Here is a 17,410-nt window from a genome sequence, read left to right on the forward strand (position 1 = left end):
TTCCCCAATTCCCCACATTCCATGCCATGTGGTTCAACCTTTCAAAACAAAATGGACTCACCTGATGTAGCAAATGTTACTCTAAAACTTGATGTTATTTTCTAGAACAGAATAGTGAAAGCATAACTAGCCCGGTCCCCAGTCCCAAGTTCCCCAATTCCCCACATCCATGCCGTGTGGTTCAACCTTTCAGAACAAAATGGAGTCACCTGATGTAACAAATGTTACTCTAAAAATTGATGTTATTTTCTAGAACAGAAAAGTGAAAGCATAACTAGCCCGGTCCCCAGTCCCCAGTTCCCCAATTCCCCACATTCCATGCCGTGTGGTTCAACCTTTCAAAACAAAATGGAGTCACCTAATGTAACAAATGTTACTCTAAAACTTGATGTTATTTTCTAGAACAGAATAGTGAAAGCATAACTAGCCCAGTCCCCAGTTCCCCAATTCCTCACATTCCATGCCATGTGGTTCGACCTCTCAAATCAAAATGGAGTCACCTGATGTAACAAATGTTACTCTAAAAATTGATGTTATTTTCTAGAACAGAATAGTGAAAGCATAACTAGCCCAGTCCCCAGTCCCCAGTTCCCCACATTCTATGCCGTGTGGTTCAACCATTCAATACAAAATGGAGTCACCTGATGTAGCAAATGTTAGTCTAAAACTTGATGTTATTTTCTAGAACAGAATAGTGAAAGCACAACTAGCCCAATCCCCAGTTCCCCGTTCCCCAATTCCCCACATTCCATGCCATGTGGTTCAACCTTTCAAAACAAAATGGAGTCACCTGATGTAGCAAATGTTACTCTAAAACTTGATGTTATTTTCTAGAACAGAATAGTGAAAGCATAACTAGCCCAATCCCCAGTTCCCCGTTCCCCAATTCCCCACATTCCATGCCATGTGATTCAACTTTTCAAAACAAAATGGAGTCACCTGATGTAGCAAATGTTACTCTAAAAGTTGATGTTATTTTCTAGAACAGAATAGTGAAAGCATAACTAGCCCGGTCCCCAGTCCCCAGTTCCCCAATTCCCCACATTCCATGCCGTGTGGTTCAACCTTTCAAAACAAAATGGAGTCACCTGATGTAACAAATGTTACTCTAAATATTGATGTTATTTTCTAGAACAGAATAGTGAAAGCATAACTAGCCCAGTCCCCAGTCCCCAGTTCCCCACATTCTATGCCGTGTGGTTCAACCATTCAAAACAAAATGGAGTCACCTGATGTAGCAAATGTTAGTCTAAAACTTGATGTTATTTTCTAGAACAGAATAGTGAAAGCATAACTAGCCCAATCCCCAGTTCCCCGTTCCCCAATTCCCCACATTCCATGCCATGTGGTTCAACCTTTCAAAACAAAATGGAGTCACCTGATGTAGCAAATGTTACTCTAAAACTTGATGTTATTTTCTAGAACAGAATAGTGAAAGCATAACTAGCCCAGTCCCCAGTCCCAAGTTCCCCAATTTCCCTCATCCATGCTGTGTGGTTCGACCTTTCAGAACAAAACGGGGTCACCTGATGTAACAAATGTTACTCTAAAACTTGATGTTATTTTCTAGAACAGAATAGTGAAAGCATAACTAGCCCCGTCCCCAGTCTCCAGTTCACCAATTCCCCACATCCATGCCATGTGGTTCAACCTTTCAAAACAAAATGGAGACACCTGATGTAACAAATGTTACTCTAAAACTTGATGTTATTTTCTAGAACAGAATAGTGAAAGCATAACTAGCCCGGTCCCCAGTCCTAAGTTCCCCAATTCCCCACATCCATGCCGTGTGGTTCAACCTTTCAGAACAAAATGGAGTCACCTGATGTAACAAATGTTACTCTAAAACTTGATGTTATTTTCTAGAACAGAATAGTGAAAGCATAACTAGCCCAGTCCCCAGTCCCCAGTTCCCCAATTCCCCACGTCCATGCCATGTGGTTCAACCTTTCAAAACAAAATGGAGGCACCTGATGTAACAAATGTTACTCTAAAACTTAATGTTATTTTCTAGAACAGAATAGTGAAAGCATAACTAGCCCAGTCCCCAGTTCCCCAATTCCCCACATTCCATACCATGTGGTTCAACCTTTCAAAACAAAATGGAGTCACCTGATGTAGCAAATGTTACTCTAAAACTTGATGTTATTTTCTAGAACAGAATAGTGAAAGCATAACTAGCCCAATCCCCAGTTCCCCGTTCCCCAATTCCCCACATTCCATGCCATGTGATTCAACCTTTCAAAACAAAATGGAGTCACCTGATGTAGCAAATGTTACTCTAAAACTTGATGTTATTTTCTAGAACAGAATAGTGAAAGCATAACTAGCCCAGTCCCCAGTCCCCAGTTCCCCAATTCCCCACGTCCATGCCATGTGGTTCAACCTTTCAAAACAAAATGGAGGCACCTGATGTAACAAATGTTACTCTAAAACTTAATGTTATTTTCTAGAACAGAATAGTGAAAGCATAACTAGCCCAGTCCCCAGTTCCCCAATTCCCCACATTCCATGCCATGTGGTTCAACCTTTCAAAACAAAATGGAGTCACCTGATGTAGCAAATGTTACTCTAAAACTTGATGTTATTTTCTAGAACAGAATAGTGAAAGCATAACTAGCCCAATCCCCAGTTCCCCGTTCCCCAATTCCCCACATTCCATGCCATGTGATTCAACCTTTCAAAACAAAATGGAGTCACCTGATGTAGCAAATGTTACTCTAAAACTTGATGTTATTTTCTAGAACAGAATAGTGAAAACATAACTAGCCCAATCCCCAGTTCCCCGTTCCCCAATCCCCACATTCCATGCCATATGGTTCAACCTTTCAAAACAAAATGGATTCACCTGATGTAACAAATGTTACTCTAAAACTAGATGTTATTCTCTAGAACAGAATAGTGAAAGCATAACTAGCCCAGTCCCCAATCCCCAGTTCCCCAATTCCCCACATTCGATTCCATGTGGTTCAACCTTTCAAAACAAAATGGACTCACCTGATGTAGCAAATGTTACTCTAAAACTTGATGTTATTTTCTAGAACAGAATAGTGAAAGCATAACTAGACCAGTCCCCAGTCCCCAGTTCCCCAATTCCTCACATTCCATGCCATGTGGTTCGACCTCTCAAAACAAAATGGAGTCACCTGATGTAACAAATGTTACTCTAAAAATTGATGTTATTTTCTAGAACAGAATAGTGAAAGCATAACTAGCCTGGTCCCCAGTCCCCAGTTCCCCAATTCCCCACATTCCATGCCGTGTGGTTCAACCTTTCAAAACAAAATGGATTCACCTGATGTAACAAATGTTACTCTAAAAATTGATGTTATTTTCTAGAACAGAATAGTGAAAGCATAACTAGCCCAGTCCCCAGTTCCCAGTTCCTCACATTCCATGCCGTATGGTTCAACCTTTCAAAACAAAATGGAGTCACCTGATGTAGCAAATGTTACTCTAAAACTTGATGTTATTTTCTAGAACAGAATAGTGAAGGCATAACTAGCCCAATCCCCAGTTTCCCGTTCCCCAATTCCCCACATTCCATGCTATGTGGTTCAACCTTTCAAAACAAAATGGAGTCACCTGATGTAGCAAATGTTACTCTAAAACTTGATGTTATTTTCTAGAACAGAATAGTGAAAGCATAACTAGCCTGGTCCCCAGTCCCCAGTTCCCCAATTCCCCACATCCATGCCATGTGGTTCAACCTTTCAAAACAAAATGGAGTCACCTGATGTAGCAAATGTTACTCTAAAACTTGATGTTATTTTCTAGAACAGAATAGTGAAAGCATAACTAGCCCAATCCCCAGTTCCCCGTTCCCCAATTCCCCACATTCCATGCCATGTGATTCAACGTTTCAAAACAAAATGGAGTCACCTGATGTAACAAATGTTACTCTAAAACTTGATGTTATTTTCTAGAACAGACTAGTGAAAGCATAACTAGCCCGGTCCCCAGTCCCCAGATCTGCAATTCCCCACATCCATGCCATGTGGTTCAACCTTTCAAAACAAAATGGAGACACCTGATGTAACAAATGTTACTCTAAAACTTGATGTTATTTTCTAGAACAGAATAGTGAAAGCATAACTAGCCCAGTCCCCAGTTCCCCACATTGTATGCCATGTGGTTCAACCTTTCAAAACAAAATGGAGTCACCTGATGTAACAAATGTTACTCTAAAACTTGATGTTATTTTCTAGAACAGAATAGTGAAAGCATAACTAGCCCGGTCCCCAGTCCCCAGTTCCCCAATTCGTCACATTCCATGTCATGTGGTTCAACCTTTCAAAACAAAATGGAGTCACCTGATGTAGCAAATGTTACTCTAAAACTTGATGTTATTTTCTAGAACAGAATAGTGAAAGCATAACTAGCCCGGTCCCCAGTCCCCAGTTCCCCAATTCCCCACATCCATGCCGTGTGGTTCAACCTTTCAGAACAAAATGGAGTCACCTGATGTAACAAATGTTACTCTAAAACTTGATGTTATTTTCTAGAACAGAATAGTGAAAGCATAACTAGCCCGGTCCCCAGTCCCCAGTTCCCCAATTCCCCACATCCATGCCGTGTGGTTCAACCTTTCAGAACAAAATGGAGTCACCTGATGTAACAAATGTTCCTCTAAAACTTGATGTTATTTTCTAGAACAGAATAGTGAAAGCATAACTAGCCCAGTCCCCAGTCCCCAGTTCCCCAATTCCCCACATTCCATGCCGTGTGGTTCAACCTTTCAGAACAAAATGGAGTCACCTGATGTAACTAATGTTACTCTAAAACTTGATGTTATTTTCTAGAACAGAATAGTGAAAGCATAACTAGCCCAGTCCCCAGTTGTCACATTTTCCTTTGATAGAGGTGTACAGGTCGTTAGAGATGACTCAGCGTATTTGACTGTGCTATTCCTGTATGCGAGTTTGCTGAGTAATTTTGGTGAACCAAGCAGTGTCTGTTGGAATACACGAGTGCCTGTCCACACATTCGCCCGAAACTATGACATAGCAAAGGACATGCTCCAGCTCGGGAGGATCATCATTATCGTATGACTCATTCTGGAATATTCTCGAAGGCTCCAGACTATTCCCAAATATTCCAGAACATCCCACATCATTTTGGAACATTCTGGAATGTTTTGGAACGCACTCGAATACTATATAATGTTCTGGAATGTTCTCTAATACTCTCGAATGTTCCGGAATGTTCTAAAAATTTCAACTGTGTGAAACTCCCCAGCCTTTATATCTTCAAAAGCACACTCTTCAGGTAAAAACAGGAACCTTCTTCATGGATGGGGGATAGAGGGCTATGGCACCTTATAACCCATTTCATCGTACTGGGACTCATTTCTGAGTTTTGCCGCCGCGCATGTTGTACACTTAATTTTATAATATATATTATCAGAATTTACTGGTTCCCGTGAGACCACCGAAGTTAAGCGTTGTCGGGTGTGGCCGGCACTTGGATGGGTGACCGTCCAGGCCGCCACGCGCTGTTGCCATTTTTCGGGGTGCACTCAGCCTCGTGATGCCAATTGAGGAGCTACTCTACCGAAGAGTAGCGGCTTCGGTCAAGAATACCATCTTATGACCGGGAGAGCGGTGTGCTGACCCCACGCCCCTCCTATCCGCATCCTCCACTGATGATGACACGGCGGTCGGATGGTCCCGGTAGGCCACTCGTGGCCTGAAGACGGAGTGCTTATATTATCAGAATTTATATCTCGGTGAGTTTTCTTCTCACGTCTTTTTACGTGGCCGTTATCTGAGCTTACAGTCTCTGACGTCATTTCCAGATTATAAGACGAAGCGTTAGGCACCGAATAGCTTCTGTCAACGACCAGACATCCATAAAAGAAAATTCTTCAGTAGATTGTACTTTCAAGTCAGATTCATTATGAACTAAACGGTTCCTAATTAGTTAACAGTACGGGTTCTGATCTTGGCATCTGTAGGGAAAAAAGGGAGGAGCATTTATAGCCACTGCCCAGTTGGAACAGAATGATTCATTCAGCTCCTGAATGTTCAGCAGTGGCATAAACTCGACTGTGGACAGAGATTAGGTCAGGGTTATAATACATTCGGCGATGTTTCGCCATCATTACCCCTGTTTTTCTGCCGAACAAAGAGTAAAATGTCACATGAGGATGAGTATATTTTTGAAATTGTTACGTTTGTATCAAAAACGTTGTGACAACCATGATGTCACTGCCGGCCATCTTCAGTACTGAGATAACAGCTGAACTGCAAATGCCAGACAGCGATGTGCTATTAATGAATTATGTTCGTTACAGCGTTTTGAATACAAATACCACAATTCCAAAACTCTTCGTTTTCTCATCCTACATTCTACATGTTCCGCGGAAAAATAAGAGAATGGCACTGGTGGAGTAAAAGTTATTTCATTACGTAAAGAACTTGTGCTGCACTGTTCGTTGATTGATTTCTTAGCAGCAGTAACTGCACGCTCTACCTACTCACCATATACTGACATAATGAACATCATCTTCCCTGCAAACCTGAGACAGCATCCCTTCATAATGAGCGAGATGCTTACCTCAGAAAGATGTTAGTATTACCCATTGCACAGCTTTCGTATAACGTTTCTCATAAAAACGTAACATAGTGTGAAGGTGGGTTATTATTTACTTGTAAATAAAAAGACATACAACACAAAAACAAGCTTCTTCATCAAATCAAAATAAAATCATCCACAGCACCAAAACCACTATGCACCAATATCAAAAGTCAGGTCTGTACCAACTCATTTGAAACTCACGGCCACGTTTCTGCACTGCACAAACTGGTAGAATCCTTACAACAAGATTGAATGAGCATCTGGATGCACTCCGTCTGCACACCTGAACAAATCCAGCTTCGCCACACCTTGCCCAACAAACTGACTGTGCCAGCAGTATATAGCAGAAGCTCCAGGTTTGCTAACAGTGACATGATACATGAAACTGAACTCTTTATCAGACCCATACAGTATCAGACCACCTATTCAATTATCAGAATGAGTCAACAAATAAATTTGTCCTTCAGAATTTCGAAGCCAAACTAGGTCGAAACATGTAATCAATCAATCACCCTCCCCATACCCCTCCCCCTTTTAGATGCAAAATACATTCAATCTACGTAACTAAACATCCAAACCTTCTATCGTTAAAATAATACTCGTATTATCATGTTAGCTACAATAAATTGGGAATGGTTTTGCAGTAATTCCAGACGATATTAATTTAGGAGTAGAGCTGAGTCAGCAGTTCACTTTTATTTTTGCGTGTTCATATTGATGCCAGATCTGATCTCATGTTTGCTCACACATCGACTGTATTATATATAAACAAAAACAAGTAATACCTATGAGTGAGTGATATTACATCTGTGCATGAAAATCTTTGTAACAATCACCAGTTGTACAGTGAATGCAGGATGCTGGCGATGTATCACGACAGTCGGTATGTGGAGTCGTGTCCAGTGAGAAGTGTGAGATCTGTAGGCGATCGGCAACCACAGTGGAAGCTGCTGGACAAATACTTCAAAAACGTGACTGGTTGCAGTTTTCTGAATATGTACTGAATAAACAGTCATTGGTTCTTAAACGTCCGTCAAAGATAAGCTTAATCTATTATTTAGTTGCTTTGCATAGCTTACTAAACTTCCACCCTGAGATACTTAAGCGATAAAGCATATTGGTTAACACACAGTTATTCACCGCTTTTTAAACAATCTTTAATCTCCTGAGGCAGTTTATTGTCCAGTTTTATTCCTTGGATAGGTATTGTTCCATTTTCACAGACAGGGCTGTTTGTGCAGTAATTATCAAGTTTTTATGGGTATAGTTAATTGATAAACGTACTCCCCACTGTTCTTGCTTTATGTTAACGATATACCATTTTATTTGCATCAGGAGACAGAGTTAGCTCTGTTTGCAGATGATACAAGTACTATTGCGAAGTCAAGCAACGAAGCATCAACAGAAAAATTATTAATTTAAGTTTTTGTGAAAGTTATTGACTTGTTTTGGACAAATAGGCTGACTTTAAAATTTAAAAGAAAAAAACACAACTCATTCAGCTCTAAACTGTAAAAATATCCCACCACCTGTTTACCTCGTATACCAGCAAGAGGTAATAGTAAATGTAGAAAGTGTTGAGTTCTTGAGTATGCATACTGATAAAAATTTAAACTTAAAAAACCATGTAGTAGAGAAGCTAAAACAATTAGCTGATTTGCCATGAGCATAACTGCGAAATGTTTGGACATGAAGTTAGTAAGTTAACATATTTTGTATCTTTGCATTCACAGGTGGCTTACAAGATGATATTGTTGGGTAACTCCTCACTTAGACAAAAATACTCATTGCACAAAACAAAGTACTTAGATTTATGTGAGGGCTTCACACATGTACATCATGCACTCATCTCATTCAGCAGCTGGGAATGTTAACCAGATCCCCATAGTAGACTTATTCACTTATGAAATTTGTTATAAACAATCCACCTGAATTTGAGGGTAACAGAGATCTTCACCAGTAATACACGAGAAGGAAAAGTGTTTTACACTTCAATGAATCAAACCTTGACACAGAGAGGGGTACAACATGCATCTGTATAAGTTTTTCACAACCAACCCCTTGAAGTAAAATGTAAGGCAATCGGAGTGTTTTTAAATGAATACTCAAGGTGTTTCTCCTTAATTCCTTCTTTCCCATAGATAAAACCTTGAACAGCAAAAATGTTAAACATTTATACAGAAAAGCCCTGCAAACGAAAACCATTTACCCTTATGAATAGTTTCTTTTAATTAAAAACAAAGGTGTTGTATACATATTAAAATGAGATGTTATGTATCAAAATGTTTATAGTCAGTATGATCTATGGAACTTGAGATGTTACAGACTTTTCTTTTTCTGATGATATAAGTTAAGGACATCCTAACAAATGTAGCAGACAGCTTTGTAGTCGTTTCTCATGTTAATGACTATAGTTAGAGATTCCAGTTATGAACTGAATAACGTAGTAAATCATGGCGTTTGCTTTACAGTTTATGAGCTAAGATGTAGAATGAAACAGGATACATAGAGTTTCTTATGAACAAATAACGTCCTTGCTGGCGAACAACTCATACAGTGGTAGTTGATTTACATGTGACAACAGATTGTACTTTTGTGACCCAGTGTGGATTATTATCTGTCACGAAAGGGACCACCTAGAGACTGAATCAAACTACATTTACAATTAAAACATAAAGCGCCAGAGCTTCACTCAACACGGTTTAACGTGCCATTATGCAACATTTCAAAGCAGTTCATTTCTGTAAAAATATAGTATTTTAACAGAAAGTGAGTTACCTATGCCACGTGTGGTATCAATTCCCAGATATCGGGCATGCTTTCGTTTAATGAGCTGGGCGTTCACGTACCAACGTCACAGAAGCTCAGATCCCTTATGAGATTGTCGGTTGCCAATATGAACATCTTTGATAACAAAAGTAGCAGCCGGTCACAGTAGGCAAGACAAAAGAAGGAGCTGTGGACAGTTTTGCAAACTGAAGCAATTTTTTTCTGTAGTCAGTGTCCCCTATCTTGGGGAAGTGCTTTATGTCCACTTGTATAATACGAACATAGTTCACTCAAGTGAACGGAATGGTGAGCAGTACATGTGATACCTGAGAGCTTCACGTCTACGTCCAAGGAGTTGCTGGGAACATTCCTATCAAAACGCCGAAGCTGACGTCTTCGCATATCCAGGATCAGGTGCCAGAAGAGAGAGACAATGTCAGAGTAGAAGCTGGGAGTGTAAGCCAGAACTGACGTCAGTCGTGGCAGTCAGGTGGTGGTCGTGGTGTGTGTGTGTGTGTGTGTGTGTGTGTGTGTGTGTGTGTGTGTGTGCCAGTCGCTTCTACGTAATCAGCACAGTGAGACGCGTTGAGGTAGAGAGGTTAAATAATGGCAGAAATCATCTGTTGTGTTTGGATGTGACCGTGACCATACTGCAAATGGAGTTAATGGATTTATTGATGTATCAATGGGAACTGCTGAAGTGCCCGCAGGTAATGACGTAACACAGCATAATAACAGGGGCAATAAAAATATTCTTGCTGACAGGGACCGGAAAGAATGTCGCCTTAAGTCAATGACTGTGTGTTTCAAAGCTGACACAAATTGGTGCTGTCAGTGAATGAAAGCTCATCTCGACATGTTACAGAGCATTCATCACGAAGGGAATTGTGGAGTCTGGGCATTTCGAGTAGGATGCCTCGCTGAAGGTAGTTGCTAACAGCGGTACACAATGAGACACGACATCTAAATCTACATCTACATCTACATGACTACTCTGCAATTCACATTTAAGTGCTTGGCAGGGGGTTCATCGAACCACAATCGTACCATCTCTCTACCATTCCACTCCCGAACAGCGCGCGGGAAAAACGAACACCTACACCTTTCTGTTCGAGCTCTGATTTCTCTTATTTTATTTTGATGATCATTCCTACCTATGTAGGTTGGGCTCAATAAAATATTTTCGCATTCGGAAGAGAAAGTTGGTTACTGAAATTTCGTAAATAGCTCTCGCCGCGACGAAAAACGCCTTTGCTTTAATGACTTCCATCCCAACTCGCGTATCATATCTGCCACACTCTCTCCCCTATTACGTAATAATACAAAACGAGGTGCCCTTTTTTGGCACCCTTTAGATGTCCTCCGTCAATCCCACCTGGTAAGCATCCCACACCGCGCAGCAATATTCTAACAGAGGACGAACGAGTGCAGTGTAAGCTGTCTCTTTAGTGGACTTGTTGCATCTTCTAAGTGTCCTGCCAATGAAACGCAACCTTTGGCTCGCCTTCCCTACAATATTACCTATGTGGTCTTTCCAACTGAAGTTGTTCGAGTTGGGCGAGTGACCATAGACAGGAATTGGACAGCAGCTGAGTGGAGGCATGGAACGTGATTCGACGAGACGTGATTTTTCACCTGCTCAAATGATGTGGGGTGTCGGCTGCACTGATAGCCACGTGAGGCATCCCACCTGGAGTGTCAACCTGAACCAGGATGATTATCTCCACATCTTCAGCGACCAAGTGCTGCACTACCTCCGACGTATTCATGATGAGTATGCCGTCATTGCTCACATCTTACAAGATGACAACACCCTTTTCCTTAGGACGTCACCCACATGTTGAGGAATTGAAAAACACTCACACACCCCACCGCCTACCAGCAGGCTCTTTACATCATCTAATGTTGTAATTAGTGTGTGGTGCCATTTGGAAAAGCAGCTGTAGGATAGCAGTAGCCATAAACACAGATTGGTAGCTCTCTGGGATCAAATCATCAATGTCTTCAGCTGTATTCGTCATACCTGGAAAAACTTATAAACTCTCTCCTTTGTCTAATACAGGTCATTAAGGATCCTAGAAGCCGTCTAACAAGGTTGAACCGTGTCGCGGCTCTCGGGCGCAAGACGCTGTCGATTACTCCTCTGGTTGAGGTTGGCACTGTGTGCGATCGCGAGCGCCTCTTGTAGGATTGGGTCCTGACGGGGGAGAGAGTGCGAGTAAAGGGAGTCTGGGGCGGACAGCAGGGGAGAACGGACATGGCGGCCGCACTCTGAGGCCACGAGAGAAGAGTTGTCGTGCACGGCCGAGAAGGGAGCGTCGAGCGAGGCGGCAGTCAGCACCGCTTTCCGGGGGACAGAGAGGTGCGGCAGTCCAGCGAGCAGACACCAGCTCCGGGAGCAGTGCTCCGGTTTTTGGACGTGACGTGGGTCGTATTTTGGCGCAGTATAGTTTGCTTGGTACGCATCTGCTGCTCCCTCTATGCCCACGTGTGTTGTTCTGTCCGTATCTTGCATGGGGGCTTAATTATATATTATGCAAATACTTTTTAATTTTTTGATTTAGTAGCTGTCTGTCCGATTACGTAGTCTCGTAAACGGTTGGCCCTGACTAGTTTTAGTACGCAATCTGACTGCATAGAACAACAACAAAGAATGAAATGAAAATTTCCGTTAATACAATCAATTAATTAAGTCCCCAGCAACTATAAAACCTACGAACCCAACAAAGCACAAGTATAACTGTTCTGTGTGTGGAAGTGTGATTCAACGTACGCATCTGGCACGGTTTTTCTTCAATAAGACAAGAAATTTTAAATATCATTTATACTGAAGTAATTAAAAAATAGAAATACTATAATTGCGCAAGAAAACCAGAATTACACTCTAATACAAGAACACAAGCCAGATGTTTTGTTGACTGAACCTGTAATGACGCATTATTCAGGACATTGAAATAATGAGAAAAAAAAGAAAAGGAGTTTGTTACCTTCAATTATATTGATGAAAAGCACTCTAATCGTTACAATATCTCCACACCGACTCGCTACTACCACATCTCAACAAGAACTCCCTACTACGACCTCTCGACAAGAACTCTTCACTACGACATCTCAGCAAGCACTGACTACTACGAGTTCTCAACAAGCACTGCCCTCCGCTACTTCTCAATAATCACTACCAGTGGAGGCGGCGAAACAAAACTCTCTGGCGCTGTGGCTCAGTGTAGCCACCTAAAATGTGCATTGAAAAGGTTACGCTCCGGCTGGAACAGTTGCTTGTGCTTTACGTTCGTCCACCATGACTCATTTGTTTTCCTGCAGACAGCTGTAATTTCAGAGATTTTTCTTTTTTCGTCGCGATTGTCTTAGCCCGGTGGTGCTTTAGTATCCGAGAACAAGACAGCTAACGTGTGACCTGTTTTGGGTTTTGGAATCCTGTTGGGGCAACCTAGTTATCAAGCACACAAATATATTGCTGCCGAGTGACGTTAGTCCTAATCTTGTGGAACTGAGCTTTCAGTGACTGGCTCGCCTGGAAATTAATTAATTTAACCTTTGTGGTCTGTTTTTGCTCTAAATGGTGAATTTCTCGTCATTCATTTGTGTATGTTTCTCCGTTAATAACTGTAAGATAGCAAGGTCTTGAAGGGCTTGCGTATCGTGACTGTATTTTTGGCAACTGTTTAATTTGATTTCTTGTTTATCGGTCTGGTGAAAACTTATGCCAAGTTTACTAATTTCCGCCTGTGGCCCGGAAGTTGGTTTGAAGGTAAATCCATTGGTAAATCTTTACTGGATCTAACTGTTAGCCGGCCGCGGTGGTCTCGTGGTTCTAGGCGCGCAGTCCGGAACCGCGGGACTGCTACGGTCGCAGGTTCGAATCCTGCCTCGGGCATGGATGTGTGTGATGTCCTTAGGTTAGTTAGGTTTAAGTGGTTCTAAGTTCTAGGGGACTGATGACCACAGAAGTTAAGTCCCATAGTGCTCAGAGCCATTTGCACCATTTTGAACCTGACTGTTAACTGATCTTGCGTTGAACGAATGCCATTATTAAATCGTTTCTTGTGTGCTATAAATTGTTTCACCATAGACAAGGAGACAGGGCACATTCTGTGGTCGAGGGGTAGGCACGGTTGCTGCTTTTCGCGTGGCGTCTTGTCGCTCGCTATCATTTCCCGCGTTTGTACGGGCGGCGTGAGATTTGTTTGTTCGCGGTTGTACGGCCGCTAGTCAGCTGTGCCTGCTCCCGCTTCAGGGGGTGCCGTGTTTCGTAAGGCGTACGCCGACCGTCAGTCACTGTTACTCCTGTATTGCTGTCGGTCGCTTACCGAAACGTCAGTCTGTTTTGGCACGGTGGCCACTGGGCCGTGACGATGTCGGTTGATGACCAGCGGTGGGGCGGTCGTCCGCTCCGAGTGGCTTCGGTCGCTTGCACTTGGCAGTTACCTTCTGGTTAAGCAGATCAAACTTGTTTATTTGCTGTAAGTAGTTTGTGAGAAAAGTTGTAACTCAGCTTTTCATGATTTTACACAATTCAAGCATTTTGGTAAGGCATTTTCCTATCTGTTTTTTATTTAAATGAGAATTCTTTATTGGGCTTATTCACCTGTTGAAGCTTAACATAAAATTTGTAACTTAGCTTTCATGATTTTTCTTAATTTAAGCATTCTTGTAAAGCAGTCCTTTCTCTACGTTTTATTGATTGGTAATTCTTTATTGGGGTTACTCACTGGTTGATTTTTTTTTTCTTTATTGTAATTTTTATCACCTTACACAAGGCGGGCTGTCAGCAGCTGGGTACGCCGCTCTTCAGCCTTGAGATTTACAATAAGTAATAAATAGAGGGGACACAGAGAATACAATCAAAAATGGCGGGCAAAACAATGTAGACACCAAAAAACACGGAGCCGTTCACGCCTGGCGAGAAAACATCACTACTGACACTAGTTGACACGGCGCACAAACCAGGGATGATGGCGATGGTACACGTGAACAGTGGCGGCGTTCCGGCGAACAAACACTAAACACAAACGAAGGCACACACACGAGACACTAAAGGCGATGCCCTCCGGCGCGCGAATGTTCACTGGGCGTGTGCGAGTCCGGGGACCTGCCAAGAGAGGAGGAGGAGGAAGGGGAGTGGGAGAGCGAGAGGGGGGAGCAGAGATGACACGGGCAGGGGAGGTAGGGGGAGGGAGGAAGGGGGAGGGGAAGCCCGGGGCAAGAGGGGTGGAGGGACGGGACAGGGGAAAAGGAAAGAGAAGGGAAGGGAAGAGAAGGGAGGGAGGGTGCCTAAAGGAAAGGACACCGGAAGTGGGGGGGCAGGGTCAAAGTTGATAGGAGGGGTAGATGGAGGGGAGGAGGACATCATCAGGGAGGGGGAGCTGGTGGAAGCCACCTTGGGAGAGGGTAAGGAGGGTTGAGAGATGGAGACCGGGTGGGACGTGAGAATACAGGCGCGGCAGCGGGCGGGGGTGGGAGAGGATCAGGGAGACGAGTGCGTGAGGAGCATCGAGTTTACGGGAGGTGTACAGGATCTGTATCCTTTCAAGGAAAAGGAGGAGGTGGGGGAAGGGGATGAGATCGTACAGGATCCGCGTGGAGGAGGGGAGACGGATGCGATAGGCGAGGCGGAGAGCATGACGTTCAAGGATTTGGAGGGATTTATAAAAGGCAGGGGGGCAGAGATCCAAGCCGGATGGGCATAACAAAGGATAGGGCAGATGAGGGATTTATAGGTGTGGAGGATGGTGGAGGGCTCCAGACCCCACGTACGGCCGGATTCACTGGTTGAAGGTGAACGTATATTTGTAACCCAGTTTATGTCCTTGCTTAATTGAGATTTGTTAAGGGGACCCGGAGGTGGTCAAATCCAAAAAAATTACGATTTTTTTTTTTTGCTACCGAAAATTAATTGGAACATTCCTCTTTAATGTAAACTTTGAATTATTGTTCTACTCGCCCTAGAAGTGGAGTTATTACCATTTTCCCCCACGCCTGCAGAGGAAATGGGCGGCCGCTGAATGCATCTAACACCCTCTCGTGACTTCCTGGCGAACTGCTTGGGATTTTCTCGGCCTGTTACGCATACAGCGCCTTATGTTACGCATACAGCGAGTGTGCAAGGGTTGGCTACATTGTTTTCTGTGACAAATATTACCCGTATTTCCTTACAGCTTACTCCTATTTTCCTCAGAATTTCGAACATCTTGCTCCATTTCATATTGTCGTACACTTCTGTTCTGGTTACGGTGCCACGTTTTAGTAACCGTGTATATAAGAAGAGGAAGAACGTAGGGAAAAGAAAATTAACACTAATACCAAGTTGCGATACTACAATGAATAAGAGCGCGGAACATCGTCTCTTTGCTGTTTACCGTTTCGAATTAGTTCAGTGCTGCGCCTGTTGTTGGTAGTATTATATTTCTTGTGTAAAGCGGGTAATATGCAGTATGTACAAGAATCAGGAGGGAAGAATAAAACCAATTTTTCATGACTTAGCACAGCCAGAATTGTTACACAAATGTCTACACGGAAAGACGCAGAATCCTAATGAGAGCGTAAACAATTTGATTTGGAAAGTGATTCCTAAAAGGGTGTTTGTAAGCATAAAAACACTGCACTTTGGCATTTATGATGCAATATCAACCTACAACCAAGGGAACAGTGTGAAGTGTGAACTTCTGAAGGCATTAGGATTTACAGCTGGGGTGAACACTGTACGATTGACAGAGAAAGGATAAGAGGAGCAGAAAGAAGAGAAAGGCATATTAAGTATGATGGAACAACAGGCCAGAAAAGAAGACAGAAGAGGAAGCTTTTGGAGGATGAAGAAGAAGACCCTGATAATCCATCCTATAGTGCAGGAATGTATTGAGAAACTTTGATAGCCATTTCCCGTAAATTAGAATTTTTCGAATATGAGGAACATTTTCTCAAAATCCACTCAAGCTAGAGAGATGAAATTTTTATACAGCACTCCTAGTGGTCCAGCTTACATTGTAACACAGCCATTTGGCAATATGTACAGTAGTTTCATTTCAGTTTAATTATAAAGCAATTATTCGTAAAAAAATTTGGGTCATTAATAAAAAAATAATAATTGGAAGGAAACTAGAAAAGATACTCAAAAATCCCTCTGTCATAACTGCAATACTAAACCACTCTATATGTAAAAAAAATTCAGATTTTTATATTTGGTAGTTTATTCATAAATGTTCCTCAAACTTAGTGATTTTAACATGGGCAGCATAGGCACCTCCGGCTCCCATTAAGAGTCTTTATTGCTGGAAGATCATTAAAGCTTGAGTGCTTGTAATTGTGAATACTGTTGTCTGTCTGTGTTGTGGGCTACCCTTCCACTTCCACAGCCAAGCTGTCCCATCTACCAGTACAAAGGTATTAGCGTCACGTCCACCAGAAAGAGACCAATGTTTGGTCAAGTGTTCTTAGTAATGTATATTAGTCTCGGAAATAAGAAAAAGTAGATGACAGCATACAGAAAAAGTTTAAGAAGACGAGGAGAAGACTGAGTGTAGGATCAGTGTTTGGGGCCTTCAGTGGCGTACGTACCCCTGAAGAGAGCAGGCGCGAATGCAGTCGGCAGCGATGCGGCTCTCGAGAAACCTGGTGAGTTCGCTGGCCGTGGTGTTCCTGAGGCGGCGAACCGCCGCCAGGGCGCCGTCGCACCCCTCCCCCTTCCCCTCCCTGTCAGCAGGTGGTGGGTCACCCTCTGCAGGTGGCGGCTGTCCACGGCTCCAGCTGCGCGGTACCAGCCGTGCCACAGCCGGCACCGCAGTGGACGCTGGCTCCAAAGTCTCGCACGTTTCGTACAGAGGATAACTGTCTGTGAAACATAGTTGAGATTTGGAAGCTGACTACTCAGACAGGTTATAATGACAGCTGCTACCAACACTACCTGCCATTGAATTTGGAACACCATAAACGTGGCAAACAACAAATATCAGTATGTCAAAAACTGCACTCCACACTCCCACAGGCAGATGATCAGCACTTCAGCTGACTGTCAGCACAGAGACCTCTGCAGCGGCTTCCCTTGAGG

The sequence above is a fragment of the Schistocerca piceifrons genome, chromosome 11, assembly GCF_021461385.2.
Source record: "Schistocerca piceifrons isolate TAMUIC-IGC-003096 chromosome 11, iqSchPice1.1, whole genome shotgun sequence".
Taxonomy (NCBI): Eukaryota; Metazoa; Arthropoda; class Insecta; order Orthoptera; family Acrididae; genus Schistocerca; species Schistocerca piceifrons.